At 41.6% G+C, this 16028-nt stretch overlaps 1 long non-coding RNA gene across 1 annotated transcript in view; it reads left to right on the forward strand.

Moving 5' to 3' along the window:
• Positions 1 to 4545: 4545 nt before the first annotated feature.
• LOC107316155 (uncharacterized) overlaps positions 4546 to 16028 on the forward strand; it is a 92630-nt gene continuing 81147 nt past the window's right edge. The window contains exons 1-5 of the long non-coding RNA XR_014948750.1: positions 4546 to 4678; positions 5687 to 5786; positions 7220 to 7450; positions 9088 to 9223; positions 14293 to 14417. This is a non-coding gene — a long non-coding RNA (uncharacterized LOC107316155). The remainder of the gene's footprint in view (positions 4679 to 5686; positions 5787 to 7219; positions 7451 to 9087; positions 9224 to 14292; positions 14418 to 16028) is intronic.

The raw sequence follows: 16028 nt of genomic DNA on the forward strand, positions 1-16028 counted from the left end.
GGGTTGCTGGCTGGGCTTCATGATGTGACCAGCCACGTGCTGCTTCACACATGCACATACATAATATACAGTAGGTTATATAGATACAATTATACAATACATTATATATGTATCTAGATTATATTATGCTCCTGTATGTAGAAACTGTTTTGTACATCTCATAGATCATAATTTATTACAGCTAATGAATGAATTCTGTTTGCTATATATGCAGGTTCAGGTCAAGAAGTGCTGAAGTACTGCCACTGCCTCACCAGGTTTACAGGCTAAAGGTACCATAAAATGAGGTAAGATCATCTTGTTCACTGGTGCTCACTGATCCTTCATCTTTAAACTGGCTGTTAAGATGCTGCCAGTTATTTGTGCAAGTTCTGGCACCTGTAGCACTCCCTTTATGCTGATTCAACTCATTAAGCTGCCCCAGAATCTACCATATCAGAAAAAAAAACCATCAACAAACAAATAAAAAAAGTGGTCAGTTTTGAGCTTAGCTCACAAGCAGAACTCCTGGTTTTGTTTGCAAAGAATATTTCTTTCCCAGCACGATGTGGAGCTGGGCTGCAGAGTGCTTGGGAGGTGGACGAAATGCACAGATGTAAATACTGGGGAGTGCAAAACAGTGGTCAAATAAAGGAATTGGTTATTATTATGCACCTGATAGCATCTGACTCTGTCATGTTGGGCACCAAGGGGCTGTTTGTTTTGCCTTAGCTTTGTATCTCCTAGATCTGTTAATCTGTTTTTGTTTATTTGTTTTCTTTCTTTTTCTTGAAGCAATTATTTGTCATTGCTTAGTGTTTTAAATACACCTGCTGCATGACTGCTGACCTGCTCTGGTCTGGTCTGCTGATGCAGGGAAATGTCCTCTCTGCAGGGCAGGGGGCTCTGGGCTGCCCCAGCTGTGCTGTGGGGCTTAAACCCTGTGGGGGAGTCAGGGCTGGGTATGTCCCAGCAGGACTGTATTAAGGAAGATTCTCTGTTGGTGCACGTGTACAGCTGCTTCTCTCAGGTGTGTCTTGTAAGCGGGTTGCCCCTTGGGCAACCTCATCTGGTGCCCATGGTAGGGGGGTTGGAACTAAATGGTCTTTGAGGTCCCTTCCAATCCAAGCCATGCTATGATTTTATGATTCTATCAAAATGTGACATAAGGTACTGAGGCTTGATGCAAGAAGAATGCCTGACTTATGAGCCATAAGAGTGTTCCTGACAGTGGCTGTTTTCTCTTTGTTCAGCCTTCAGCTGTTTCTCTTCTTGGCTACCAAACCTCTTCCTTTGTTCTTTTAGAAGCCCCTCTGAGAACCCTCCCAGAATGGTGTGTCCCTATTGCCCCATCCAGCTGCCTGCTTTATCTTTCTGTGGACTTCAGCCCATGAACTCACCTACGATCTGATTCAAGTGCAATCATAAAGGCTAATGATGCTCCACTGTCTTGAATTATATCTACATTGCACAGTGTAGCAGAGTCCTATCAAACTAACCATAAGTGAATTTAGCCAGCACAGTAAGCAGTTTAGCTAAACTACCATGGGGCTGCGAGAGGGCAATATACCCCTTCTAGAAACAGATCAGCAGAGACAAATCTTAAGGAAAAAAACAAAACAACAGGAGTGAAGAGAAGGCTCTTGTTTTATAATTGCAATTTTTGTAGTCCTTGAGTGAAAAGGATACTTTACTTTTTTAGTATTTAATCAGCAGACAGTATTCACTGCAGTTCTACAGTTCAGCCCATGGGCAATGAGTATGTTCAGTCTGATACTGGAAATGCAACCAGTTTGTGGGAGAAACTGATTGAGGTTGTGGCTGCAAAAGCAAGTGAGTGCTGCTAAACAGCCTGAGAGGCTACCTGGGGTGAAGGATAACCAAGTGGTCTGGCATTCCAGGCAGTGAAGGAACCAATCTTATCCTTTCCCATTTCATTAGTATTCCCCTTGATTCCTCCACCTGTCATATTTGTATTTGACATGAAAGGATGAAATCATCCTCATCGCTTCCCCTCCTACTCTGAGAACTGCTTGTGCTTTGTTTAATTAAAATATCCTGTGGTTGATTTCAGGATTAATTAATACTAGGATTAATCCAAAGCTACTGCTCAAAGAGCATATTCTGGCACTTTTGACAAGATGCTTAAGGGGACACAGGCCTCAGGTGTGACATCTGGGCTTGAAGAAAGTGTGGCAGAACTGTCCCCATGTGCATTATGCTGCCATTGGACAAGTCAATGCCTTGTCTTCATTTAAATGTTCCTTGGAAGAAAGTAAACACCAAGCACCTTATGGATTAGTGTGCAGTGGGCATCTCTGGGTTTTAGGAAGGTATTCTCCAAGACTAAAAGGGCTGTGGAGCTGAGAACCAAAGAGCAGAACACTGACTAAATTGTAAACTGGAAGGCCAAGAGCAAAAATGCCAAAAATACAACGAAACTCCTTTGCCAGGCAACTTGGCATCATGAGAAGCAGGCAACAAAACTTTTCTCCAGATACATACAAACGGACAGCTTGACGAAAGCAGTAGATAAGAGGCCATAGTTTAATGTTGTTAGAGTCTATTTTATCCTTCAGCAATGGCAAAGGCTATGTTTGGTCATGAAATGTGGACTTGTCACCACATTCCAAGTGCTGACTGCAATTATGGATGCAGTAGATCTCTTGCTAGGACATGTGGTGAGAGATTTCCATGTAAAGATTCCTTCTTGTCTTATGCCCCGAGCCAAGGAAAACAGAATGCTTGAGCAAGGAAATCTCACAGTGGAAAGAAATAAGTCCATGAATGAGTGGTCATGAATGTATGCTGGCCCTTCACATGTGTGGGGGAACTGAAAATGGGCACTGGACATAGCCCTGCTGTTTAAGTGGCTATTTTTGATCCTGTCTCTAGGTAGAAGATGGAGGAAGCTGTAACAAGCTCCCTGTGAGTGCAGGGAGAAAGAAGGGAAAGGAAGAGAGGATAGAAAGACAGAAAGAAACAAGAAAGGGCAGAAGGAGAGCGGTCTTTAATGAAAGGTTTACATCAGTCCCTGTATTACTGGAGCAGCATAGTCAAGCACAAAAGTCATGATGAGAGTTCATTACTCCTAGCAACCTATGGCAATTCATTCTCTCTGCCAGTAATACCTTATAGCAATGTCCAGCTTGTGGCTAGAGCTCTGCATGCTGGAATGCAGAGAAGAGACGTAATAGGGTACAAATACTTGCCTTATTTATGTTAAGGAAACTGAGGAAGATAAAAACAGTACCATGGGAAAGAAAACAGTTAAGTGGGAAAGGGGAAGCAGCAAATTGTTGGCAGAGATGAATCCTCCTGGCACCAAAGTTCAGTGCTGCATCCACAGGAGAAAACACCTCTTCCAAGGATGACAGATACTCTCCATCTCTTGTTTCATAGCTTATCCTCTCTGTGTTGCCACAGGAACTCTCAGTCATAAAGCACTTTATTAGCTCAGTCCTTAAATGCTCCAGGAAGGAAACAACCTGGCTGAGCAATCCCTACTATACTGAAATAGCCCAAGAAATGCTGAGTCTGGTTTAGACCAATAACTCTGTAAGCTTTTTCTCACTACTACAAAGAAGGATGCTGGTATTTATGAAACAGCCTAAGAAAGAAGTGGGTTTTCTCACCACACTTTTTATCCTTTGCATTCAGGGCTATTCCAACTGTTTTCCTAGGGAAAAAAAAACAACCAACCACCCACAGACAGCAAACATAGTTTCTCAAATCCCTCCACACTCTAGGAGACCCTACTGTGTGCCTTGTGGCTCAGGGTCTTCAGACCAAATCAAGGATCAGAATCTAGATTTCAATAACAAAGGATCTTCAAAGGGAATGCCTGATCTTTCACTCTGATGCTCAGGGAAATCCACTTAAGGGCCCTGATACTCTCAGCTCTGGGTATTGAGGCTGAATGAGGACTGCTCTCTCACGGTGCACCCTTTAGCCACTCTTGATCAAAGCCTGGATCAGAGCCCGGCAGCTGGTATCCATCCAGAAGCAAACAAACAAATGCAGGTGAAGAAGTGAGGTTCTGAAATTTGCCCTTGGGTAGCCAATGTCCTACATCAACACTGTGATTATTCCTAGCCATTAAATAAAGACTGAGAGGATAAATCCCAAATATAAGAAATTAAAATCAATAAACTCACTGAGTTCTCCATGTCACAGTTCAGACTCATAAAGAGATAGAACCACTAAATCCCTCCAGTGCTGCTCTTTCACAATTGCACACATTAAGAAAGGGGAAGAAAGAGTTATATGAAACACTTGGCTGGGTATAGGAATCAGTTATCTTAATGATGCAATATCAAAAGGAAATATTGCCTCATTTAGAGATCTACCAGCTACAGTCACTACAACACTCCCCAAAGGCTGGTAACGATTCTCATAGATGCCTAGAAATTAAGAATTACACTCTCGCTACGTTTAATATCCTAGCTGTACTTTCAGGGATCATCTATCTTAGTAAAGCTTTGGGGATCTAATTCAATTGCTTTCTATCTGCCATTGCTGATTTATAAAACATGTGTCCTTCTAACGATACTGTGTTCCAGTGGATCTCCCAGAAGCTGGAAGAACTGAAGTTATTCGCTCTCCTGAGTGATGAACAAGACTGAGCTGATCTGCTCACCATCCCTCTATGACTGCGTTCTGCCTCATGCTGATCAAGCCAAGCAGTAGGACAAGAAATGTACTTGCCTTTAATACTTTGAGCTGATTGTTCTGCTAAAATGGACAGGTAGCACAGCTTGCAACATCTGCCGTGTGTGATACCTTTGTGCAAACAAAGAATAATTTATACTAGATGATTAACAATTAAAATCGATTGGACAGCTTTACCAGAAATCCCAGAGTAACATCAGATTGATAAGCTATGCAAAGACAGCTGAAATGCAGCCTTTCCTCAGCTGAGACATCAGAGTGCTTGGGGACATCATGTGCATGTGTTTACAATAGAGATAAAATATCAGCATTTGAGGTTAGGGAAAAATAGAGTCAATACAAAACTTCTCAGCACAGTTCCTGAGGCATTTCAAGGTGCTCAAATATGGGGATGAGCCCAAGGATGTGGCACTAGGGGGAAGGTAAGATCTCAAAAAGTACTGTGAAGTTGGTGGGAACAGCACAGGAGCCCAAGGAGGGAAGGGACGATGGTGGTCTCTGGGTGTGCTGTGTGGGGTGCAAAGCAAGGAGGTGGTGGTGGTGAGAGGGGAAGCACTGAGCCTCCTTTGTCTGCTAAGCCTGTAAATACATTGTTACTTATCTAAGCTGGGTTTCCACAAAGCAATTAAAAATATTACAAACGCACTCAACTTGAAGGCCAGATGTACTCATCTTGAATTTAATGCTCACATGCTTAAAATTAAGTATATACTTAAAGACCATTCTGGATGCCAGTACTAACTGATAGGCAGCGTGAAATGTCAGGCTGACAAGTGCTCGTAAGTCTTATCAGCTTCCTATGGCAAGCAATTGGCAGTGCCTTTCAGCTTTGAAAGCTACTTCTCTCAATAGTCTGGAGTGTATTGTTCTTCCGATTAACAAACCACAAGATGGATTTCTTTCCAAACATCTGATGCCTTCTGAATAATTTTCTTAATCAAAATGAACAAGCAGGAAGCACATATTTTACCATCGTTGCTATGATACTGTGAATTATGGCCTTTTTTACTCAACTACTCTTTGTGGTTTTGTTCAGCTTTAGGAAATGCATGAAGAAATCATTCTGGAGAAGAGTTTAATGTGGTACTGTAGGAGCTTGGATTCAGCTGTCTACCAGATGCTGAGTCATAAAGAAGGTGAGGGATGTTTCAGAGGTAATGGATTATGGATAAAGTTGGTAAGATTCAGTAGTTATTTTTATTAAAAAATGGGTGATTTATGTCAACTACCGCTTTTATTTGCATAAGATTGCTGTCAGCTGAAATTTCTGGTCAATGTGGGAGAGCTTCTGGCCCTGGCACTGTACCAGCTGTGCAGCTGCTGATGTACATCTTAGGGCAAGAGGGAGATAGACTGCAACACATACCAGTACATGTGGTGGGGAGAGATGTGCTGTGCATCTGGACAGGGAATAAGGGCAAAAGTGGAAAAATTCAACATTTCTACATTAAATCCATTATAAAGTTGAAAAATGAGCACAGATCAACAGCAGAGCCATGCAGGTAGAAGCACAGCTGTATGACAGCACTAAATCCAGGGGTGAGTTCTGTGTCACAGCACAGCTGCTCCCAGGTGCTCCCAGCACTGTGAACCCACTCTCTGCCACTGGCTCTCAGGGAAGCAACTGCTGCAAGAGGAGATGGAGTGTTTCATTCTGCCTCCAGTTAGTGTCAGATTCAAGATGTGTTGCTGGATTTCTCTCTCACACTCGCGTGCACACAAACAAAATGACAATGACAGCAAAACACAAGATGGGAAGAGCAGCTGTCAGGAATCTCTTGGCTAGCATGTTGAAGACAGGGAAATGAATTGATAGGAGGAGGGCAAATCCTTGTAAAGAATAACAAACTAGAAAGGAAAACAAAACAGGGTCTCTCCTAAGGCTAGAGGCAATGAAAGGAAAACAGTGTTGAGGGGGAGGAAGAGAGAGAAAAGAAACCGAAGGAAAGCTGGGGAGATATTGATGCCGCAGGATCACAGATATGACTGCTGTGTGCTAATTGCACTAGGTTTATAATAAGCATGAAACTTCAGCCCTGATTGCATTCAGGGGCTGAGAGCACGTTCCAGAGCACTTGTTGGGGAAGGCTGTTTTCCTACCGAGGTGCTTAGTGATCGATGGGAAATGAGCTGGTGGTCACCGTGTCTGTTTTCTAACAGCACCAGCTGCCACAAAACCAGAAGTACAGTGTTTCCCAGCTGAACAGCTCTGTGTAAGCTCAGTTTTAATTTCTGCTGGAGAACTGTGAGGCCGAGCCCTCACACTGATGAGACATGGGGAGTGGAGGTGGGTGAGGCAGCTGGCTCAGGGCAATTGGGAAGGGGAAAAGGGGTAAGAAAATAGATGGGGAGAATCACTTTGGCTGCTAGCTCTCTCCATGCATGCAGAGAGCACCATTTACCGTTTACAAATGCATTGCAGTGACCTCTAAAATATGTATCTGATGAGAATGTTTTATTTTTTTTTTAATGGAACGCATTTTCTAATTATGCAACAAAGCAGCAACATAAATTTAAAAACAACCCTGGGGACTGCGTGAGGTTTCCCTTGCTACTCTTACATTTGCAGCACAGAGAAAAGAGAACCAAGGGAGCTGCAGTCACCAGCACCATATGGGGTTGCTGAAGAAGTCAGGACCAAGAGAGCAAAGAGGGTGAAGAAAGTGTTGGCTCAGAGGGAGCTTCGCAGGACTCAGAGTGGGGCTGGACCCACCTGGGAAGAAAAGGCAGATTTTGAAATGGGACCCAACTCCAGCTCAGTTTCAAAGAGTGAAAGCTGTTCAACCATATTTGCTTCAAGGTGAGCCACTTCTGTTCCTGCTGTTTGGGTATGAGAGCTGCAGCTCCTTATCTGCACTGAAACTCAGCCTTCCTCCCTTCTATCCTCCCTCCCTTGCTCTCCTGCCACCCTGTTCCCTGATGCAGCGTTACTTCAGTCACTTACCTGGCAGGTACCTGCAAAACGTGGTGTTAGTTCAAGGACATGTACTAACAGACGTATCACAAAAGGCACCACCTGGTCAATATGTTTAACATTCTGTGCCACAGATAACACCAGAAGGAGCTGATAAAACATCAACAATGTTTATGGAGTAGTTACACGTTACTGAGCAACACAGAGGAACAGAATCCATCCCTGGTCAGTCTTCTCTTGCTGTTTTATTACTCCAGAGAAGTGTGTTTTATTCATCTGCCTGTGGAGTCCGGCTATTAATAGGGGTCTAAAGTGCACCAAATTGGCCACTGGCAGTCCCATTAAGATGTGTAAGTGCATATTACTCATTTTATAGTTTGTGTGTAATCCGAGCCTTTCAGATTTCCCTTGGAAATCTTAGTTACTTACCATCACCTTAAGCAAAGGTCATGAAGTTCAGGGCATGTTTGCTGTCAGACTCCCTGCTGCAAGGTGCTGTTGGTTGAAGTCAATGTGCATGCAGGACACAAACAGCTGGAGGCTGTGTATGTGTGCAGTTGTTGGTGACAGGCAGTGTGGTTGATGGGCTGCTTGTCCAGCCCAGTTCAGCTGTGCTCATTTTCTATGCTATATGACAGCCCAGGGGACAGGATATGGCAGCTTTGGTTCACAGTTTCTGTGATGTAGTTGGAAAGAACTCCAGGCTAACGAGGAGTTTCACTGAGGGCTTACTTTGAGGGCTTGCTGACAAACCTGCACCCCATGATAAAATAATATAAGCATGATTCCACCTCATCAGACATTGCCATTTCAGAAGGATCCACCAGCCTACTGGTATCTTCTTCAGTAGGATTGCAATGGCACTGTCTCAAGCCCTGGGCATTTGGTCCTACTCTGTCTGAATGCTTTCCCAAGTGAAGGAGTAAGCCTTTGCTGGCAGTGTGAAAATCACTCTTTGGAAGAAAGCTATGCATTCAGGAAGTGAAAAGCATGGTCTCTTATGGGGACATAAGTGTCCAAAATACATGAACTTGCAGATTGTACATACCACAGCTTTTCTGCCTTCTGGCTGTGCAAATTCTGAAGACCCTGATCACCTTGGCATGAATTATTGAGAGGAACAGAACGAATGCTTAAAAACAAGAAAATGTGTCTGGGATGCAAGATGCTTTTTAAGCATCTCTTTGATTCCTTCACCTAAACACTGCGGATGGGTGTTCTTGTCCTTATTTCCATTAGCCCTGTACATGAATGATTAAGCTGACTACTAACATCCTGTAACTAGGAACAGACTTCCCTTAAGGGGAATTATTACTCAATTACGGCAATTTTGTAACCTTTTCTGAGACTTTCAGTGCGGACAGGACTTTGGCTGAGTGCAACTCTTGGCATGGCAATGAGAAGAAGAATCTTGGAGCTGTAGTAATATTAGGAAGAGTGAGTGCAGGAACAAAGCCAGAGGTTTATCTTTCTTTTCTTTTTTTTCTTTTCTTTCCTGTTTTTTCTTCTTTTCCTTCTTACAGAAGCTGCAGTTCAATTTCATTTGGGATGTTTCATGGGAAGGCAATGAATAAATGATGAATAAATCAGAGAGAGCAATGCAAACTGACCTACGCTGGAGGAAGGAGGAACTGCAAAAAAGATCTTTCCTATTTTCTGGTGAGTGTCAAGCTAAAGACCTGCTCAGTGCTTCATAGCAATGCTATAATCAATATTGCTGATTCTTTTAACATATAAGTTTGGAACCAGTAGAAAGGAAAAGGATTTCTTGTGATAACGATTATATTTCCAGGCTGAAAACTGTATGGACCACCGCCAGTAAACATTTTGACTCTTACTGCTTATCCTTTTGATCCCATTAGTATCTAGTGTTAAAATGTGTCATGGTTCTGCTGTGCAGAGTGCTGTGCAAACATACCAGAGCAGACCTTCAGCTAAGTTGTCATGGAGCCATCGCTTTAATTGGAAAACCAATTTCATGCCTCTCTGGCAGCTCTGTGATCCTTTTCCTGGGACAGGCTTTTTGAATAACTTGAAGGAATGGTTTGGTAGGATGTGGGAAGAGGTGACGTGCAACAGATGAGTCATGGACCTTCTTACCTTGTCAAGAACAAATCATAGGATTCACTTCATTAAGAGACGGCATTTGCCCTTGGATTTTGAGGGAGATGAGAGTTTTTGGGATGTTTTTGGAAAGATATAATAGTGGCTGATAGTGGCTTTTCTATAGAAAAAGAAGGTCTTCATGGGTGTTAAAAAATTTAGGATAGGAGTGACTCAGAAACAAGAAAAAAAGTTGGAGATCATTAAGTCCTGCTGTATTATTGAGGGACGTAGTCATATCTCTGTAGTATCTCACTTTCTCAAAGGACTTCAAAACCGCAGCTTATCAACAGAGATCACTTTATTCACTGAATACAACAGGTTCTGAAGTGGAAGACTGCACCTGTTTAATGGAGCACAGCAAATGAAGCAACTCTTTGGAACTAGAGGAGTGTAGCATCTGTTGGATGCTGGCAGGGGGGTAGGGGGGAGATGTTAGCAGAGAGCATGTAATGAGAGTACAGCCAATCCCCAGGGCTTAGTAATCTTCTGCAAAAGGGCTGTCAGACACCCAGTGACCATGGAATTTGGAGGACTTCATTTTCAGTTTGGGCTCTGGCATATAACTTCTTGAGTATGGGGTCTGTGGAAAAATGGCATATTGCTCCATATTTTCTTCTTCTGTTGGAATCTCTGTCAAATAAGAGTGCAAAATCTGGAAGAGTCCTGGTAACAGTCCAGTGGGCAGTATCCAGACTTGCAATTGAAGCAATATATATATAAAAGAGAAAGGACGATGTATCAGTCAGACATTCCTTCTGCTTTAACTCGCATTTCAGTGCATCATATTCTCCTGAGTATAGGTAATTCACAAAATAATGTAGCTCCTATTTCTTTTGGATAGCAGCAAAATAACTGAAAGGGAATTAAGAGTCTGATCTACAGCAGAAACAAAGGACTGCAAATGCAAATCCTGAGTAATTTAGAGCTATGCAGATCTGAATGTGGTTTCATTTCTAACATTCCCAAAAAAATATTTTAAGTTAAGTGCCTGAAAAGTATGTTGATTTTGAACAGAAATGTTCATACAAGTTGTTAGTATGGCTTTAGTAATCCATTAAAAAAAAAAAAAAAAGAATAAAAAAAGCCTATTTATTGTTTTTGGGTATTTACAGGAACCCCAAGGAAGTAGGAGGGGATGGCTTTGGGATTTCATTTCAAGTAATATAAACTTGTTGGTTTAGTATGGCTTGGGTGTATTGACTTAAACAGAGAGTTGGTATTGATGGATCACTGCCAGATAGGGCCCTGACAACATGGGGAATGCTCAGTAAGGGAGGAGTGGAAGACCAAAGAGAGAATACTGATGAAAAAACAAAAAAGTCCACTGAAATATAACAGGCATAATTTGATTAGATCTGTGAGGCCAGATTTCTACACCAGACAAAAGACTTGGACAGGTTTAATGTTTATTTCAGACTACCGAGGTGCTGTCTCTGCAGCTATTAGCAAACTTCCAGTGCACGAGAGGTAGGTCAACCCCTATTATCATGCTGGTAATGGAGAAGAAATCTGCATGGGGGAACCTTATGGAAGACAGCCAGTCAGATCTGGTTTGCATTTGTCCAAAGCGAGAATTTCCTTTGCTTCTTATTGGCGTCTGCCTAACGTGAATGAGATGAAGGAGAAAAGCTGTCTGCAGTAAACCAGACTCACTCTGGGCCGATAAAATAGAAAGGCAACAGCGGGGAATTTAGTATTGCAATCTGGAAAACAAAATAATGATAATAAAAAAGGGATTAAAGTGATAATTTTTAGTTGACAGCCTTTGTTTGTAAAGCTACAGCCACCTAATGGGGAAACTGAATTTCCTGGATAGCATATATGTACTGCCCTGGAGTCACTTGATTAAATAATGGATGGCAAATGAAAATACAGCTGCACCTCAGACAAGAAAGCGCACGGTCTTTCTCTGGCTCCCCCCATTTTTGGTGTGTGAATTACTTCAGTCCCCCCAACACAATTCTGAGGGGTGCTTTGTCTTCACTCCTCACTTCTCTGGGAGACCTGGCTGGTACATAATGCTGCTTTACAGCTATGGGGTGGCAAGGACAGCTCTCATGGAGGTGTTTCCTCAGCTTGAGTTATAGGTTCTAGGAAAGCCTGATGGTCACTGATTTACAGGACTGGAAACTGATGGTCACTCTTCTGTAGTGAAAGATGTGAGCCATAAAAGCAAGCAAAGCAAGCAACTTCAAGAAGAGAGAAGTGGATAGGAAAAGGCTGCAGATAGGAATCTTTACTGCATTATACACCTTCAAGGACATAAGCAGGAGTGAGTGCTAGCATCTTTATTGGGCACCGTCACTGTTGTTCACAGCAACAATAAATCTGGATCATGACTTGGTATATATAAGTGTAATCAGAAGGATCTTCTAGTGGTCCACTGCATGTGGAAGAGCTCTTGCCAAAATTAGTCAATGCGGATTAGTGGATGTTGGGCTGTCTTTCTTTTGGATACAATGAGAACAGAGTGGGATCTTCAAACAGGCAACATTTTCTGAGTGTGAATCTGATTTATTCCTTTGCTAGCAAGTCAGTCTTGGTCAGGGATGGGGCAGAATAAAATCCCCACAGACCACAGCATTGTCTGCTGTGTTACAGCTGGACAAAAGAGCTATTTTTGTTAAGGGATTATTAACACTCCATCTTTCCAGGCTTCATCTCATGGAGCATGTATGTGAGCTACACGCTTGCTCACAAAGTATCTCAAGGAGAAAGGGAACTTATTTCCTCTCCTGAGGATGACAATTCCCTCTGCTGAGTCTTATAGCTCAGGTTAGCCCAAGAGGCAGCAAATACAGCAATGCTCTTTGGAGCTCTTCACTGCATAGATGTGAAAAACTACAGATGGTACATTAAGATAAGTTTGGGCAAAGGGGGAGACTTTGGTGTCCCCTTGAAATATGAGTCAGAAGCCACATCAGCGTGCAGAGATTCCGTCATACCCGCCTCCCCATTTCTACAGCCTGAGCTGACTCCTTCCTAACCAGGATTGCTCTGCATTGTGGATGAAGCACAGAATTTTTTGGCATTTGCTATATCCCATAAACAATACAGAAAGAAAATGGTTACAAGGGTTTAACACAGAATAAGCTTCTACGCAGTGGCAGAATTCATCAATTATTACGTTCTGTGCTCTCATTTTGTAATCAGATCTTCAAAGTCAGCTTTGGTTTATTTGACATAATTATTATAATAGCACTCATTTAGGGTACAGCTTGTTAAAGCAGGAGGCTCAGATATTTGGCATTCAAGTCAATATTGCATACATAGATATTCCCTATCTGAGCGTGATGCTTGTTAGTATCATGCTCAGGAATGGACTAATGTTGTGTGAATAATTTCAGCAGGGCAAAATTATTTAGATCTATTCACCCCCAAACTCACATTATTTTTAAGAGCCATATTTAAATTCGTGGGAAGCAGAGAAGACTGCTTTATGAAAGTCTGCCTCACAGCAACCTGCAGTTTAAAAGAAATTAACCCTTTGGGAGGTATCACTTGTTTTCAGTTTCTTTGCCTCCAGCTCAGTGGAGCACGAAAGAGACCCGCTCTCTCTCTGAAACTCAACTCAAGTACTCTGTGAAAACTAACACAGAGAAAAGCAGCACATAAAAGTCTCACAACTTGAATGTGTGTTTTTTATCTCTGTGCCCACATTAACAATCCAGTCTCTTCCAAGAATTTCATGTATTTGTACATGCTCGTCATAGCTAAGTTTATAGAACCATGGGGACTTATAACAGATCCTTAAATATCATTCTTAAGTAGCTGTTGCTAAAACTGTTAAAACTTTAATCAGTTAGGAAATGGTTGGCTTGCTGTTTCAGGCCTCAGCACTAGACTCATGTAATTTTTGGTTGCCTTGATAGATAAAATGTGTTCAATGTAATCACTGCTGATAAGCTTACAGAAGAGAAGATCCTTCCCTCTAAAATATTTTCCATTTTTGCCACAAAAGGCCTTTTTTTGTGCATACACATTTGAATGGAAGACTTATTTTAGAAGAGACAGCGAGAAGCCATTGCTTTTTAAACAGAAAGGAAGAGGTTAAATGATTTATTTTTGTTTCTGGTAGGGTAGTAATGAGAGAGATGCGTATGCTGGCAGATGTGACCTTGGATGCTGATGTTCTGGGCACCCTGGAGTTCCCTGGCTGCAGAGGAGTAGGACCAAGCATGAGAGAACAGGCTGTTTTACACAGCTTTGAAATGTCTTGGGTCACAGGCTCCCACACCCCTGTAACATACCGTGCATGCTAAAATATGCTTCAGTATCCAGCATGTCTCACATTGCAGGGTAATGGAACTTAGTGCTGTGCTTTTTTCTGTATGAGTTATGATTCCTCTCCTGAAAAACACCATGAAATTGAATGAACTTACAGTGGGAGGAGACAAGAAGTTGTAGAAGTGTTGTCACCTATGTATATCCCACTAAATATACCTATAAGGTATAATAGAGGAATACACAAACTTGTACCTGGACACAAATAGAAGTCATGCTGCTGCAACTATTATTATGATTATTGTTACTATAATCATCTAATAACAGTTTGTTTTGCTTGGGAATTTCATATCTGAATTCTTCAACGAGTATTTAGGATTGTCTCTGTTCCCATGCAGGGACCCTTCATATCAGGCTAAGGGTGAAGGACTGGGGGATTGGAGCCTATAGTAGAGTTCTCTTCCAATCTATGATTGCTGCTTAATAATCCACGTGTGTGAAGAATTCAGAAGCCTGGAGAAAGGTAAGCAAGTAATGAGAAACCGAGGTAAATGCTTTACTGCCTTTAGAAGGGTCTTTATTGAAAACTTACTGAAGGCAATGCAAATCTTCCTGTTATATACAGTGATGACTTTCTCAAAGGACAGATAGTCACCACTACACTTGAATTCAAAATATATTAGTACATGGAGTGTTTAGCTTCTATTTGCTGAACATGGGATGAGATGATTGCCAATTATTTAAAGTTATTTGAATAAGTTTTTTTAGATATTTAGGGTGGAAAAACTTTGCCACTGGTCTTACTGCTATGGGATACAGAATCATACTATTGTTAGTCTAATACTCTATTATGTACTATAAAGTAGAGGATGGTGATACTGTGCATGATCCTGAATGAGTCTGACTTAGCACTGTCCCAAGTCTACCTTCATTTCATTGAGCTTTCAATATGGACCATAGGTGGTTCTGTGATGTTTTGTTGTATTTTAAAGATACAATTTTATTAGGTGAGAGGAAGTTTTTATAGTGTGGATGTATTATATTACCAATTATTTAGCACTAACATGGTAGGATTCCAGAGCTATTAACTAGGATTGACCAAACACAGTGAATTATGGGTAGAAACTGTGGGAAGGAACTGGCATGGTCTGGTTTGTCCACTCTGTTTCAGTCCCCAACATCCTTTAAAAAAATAACAACAACAACAAAATCACATTAATTCTGATTTTTAACAGATTAAATTCACTTAGGTGCCCAGCAGATTGTAGCAGCTTATGCATCTCCACTGTAACAGGAAACTTTCATTAGGTTTCCAAGGAACGTAAGTTTGGGTTCGTGCTAGAGTGTTAGTAGTTCTGAAAACAATTACTGAACTCTTCCATTCTTCTCCATTCAGCTTCATGCTTCTAAGTTCTCTGCTTCTAATGAAAGTGATGCTTACCACCAGACATCTAAGTTAAACTGATCTGGCAAGTTACTGAGAAACGTAGTTGCAAAACTTTTGATAGGAATGAAGTTTTCTCCATCAAAAGGTCTTATGTCAAAAGTGAAGAGAAGTTTCTGCTTTTGCTCTATTTAAGGACTGGATGTTAGACATCAGCCACTGAACTGGAAATCTAATGACGTGATTATTTATCAGGTGCATTTTTTTCAACTTGGAAAAAGAAAAGACCAAGTGAAACATCGGTCCACTGGGAAACACTGTCAATTAAAGCAATTAAAAGAGGATGTGGAACTCTTAATTCTTACACTTGGCTTGAAAGGTGATTGACCCTACTTAACTCTCCCGGGTGTGGATGTACTGGGCAGCTTTTTATTTGCTTCTTAAGATCAAATCCTTCAGATTCTTTTATGAGCCATAATTAATTTTCTTTGCATCTAACTTTGCTTATTAGGATATGGGTAACTGATCAAGCTTTGATCATGTTAAGTGATGCCTGTCATCTAGCCTTCCCACTCCCGAAGAGAAGCATTTATTCCTTCTACTCTCATAATATTCTGCAGACAGACTTTCTGACAGTTGAAGTGTAGCCAATAAATTTATTTTCCATTAGTTGCAAATTGTACAATAATATACTAAGGTAATTACACCATAAATCTTCTTGCCACGAAGTTAGACTCTGCGGTACACACT

The sequence above is a fragment of the Coturnix japonica genome, chromosome 8, assembly GCF_054131305.1.
Source record: "Coturnix japonica strain WE chromosome 8, WE-NBRP24, whole genome shotgun sequence".
Lineage (NCBI taxonomy): Eukaryota > Metazoa > Chordata > Aves > Galliformes > Phasianidae > Coturnix > Coturnix japonica.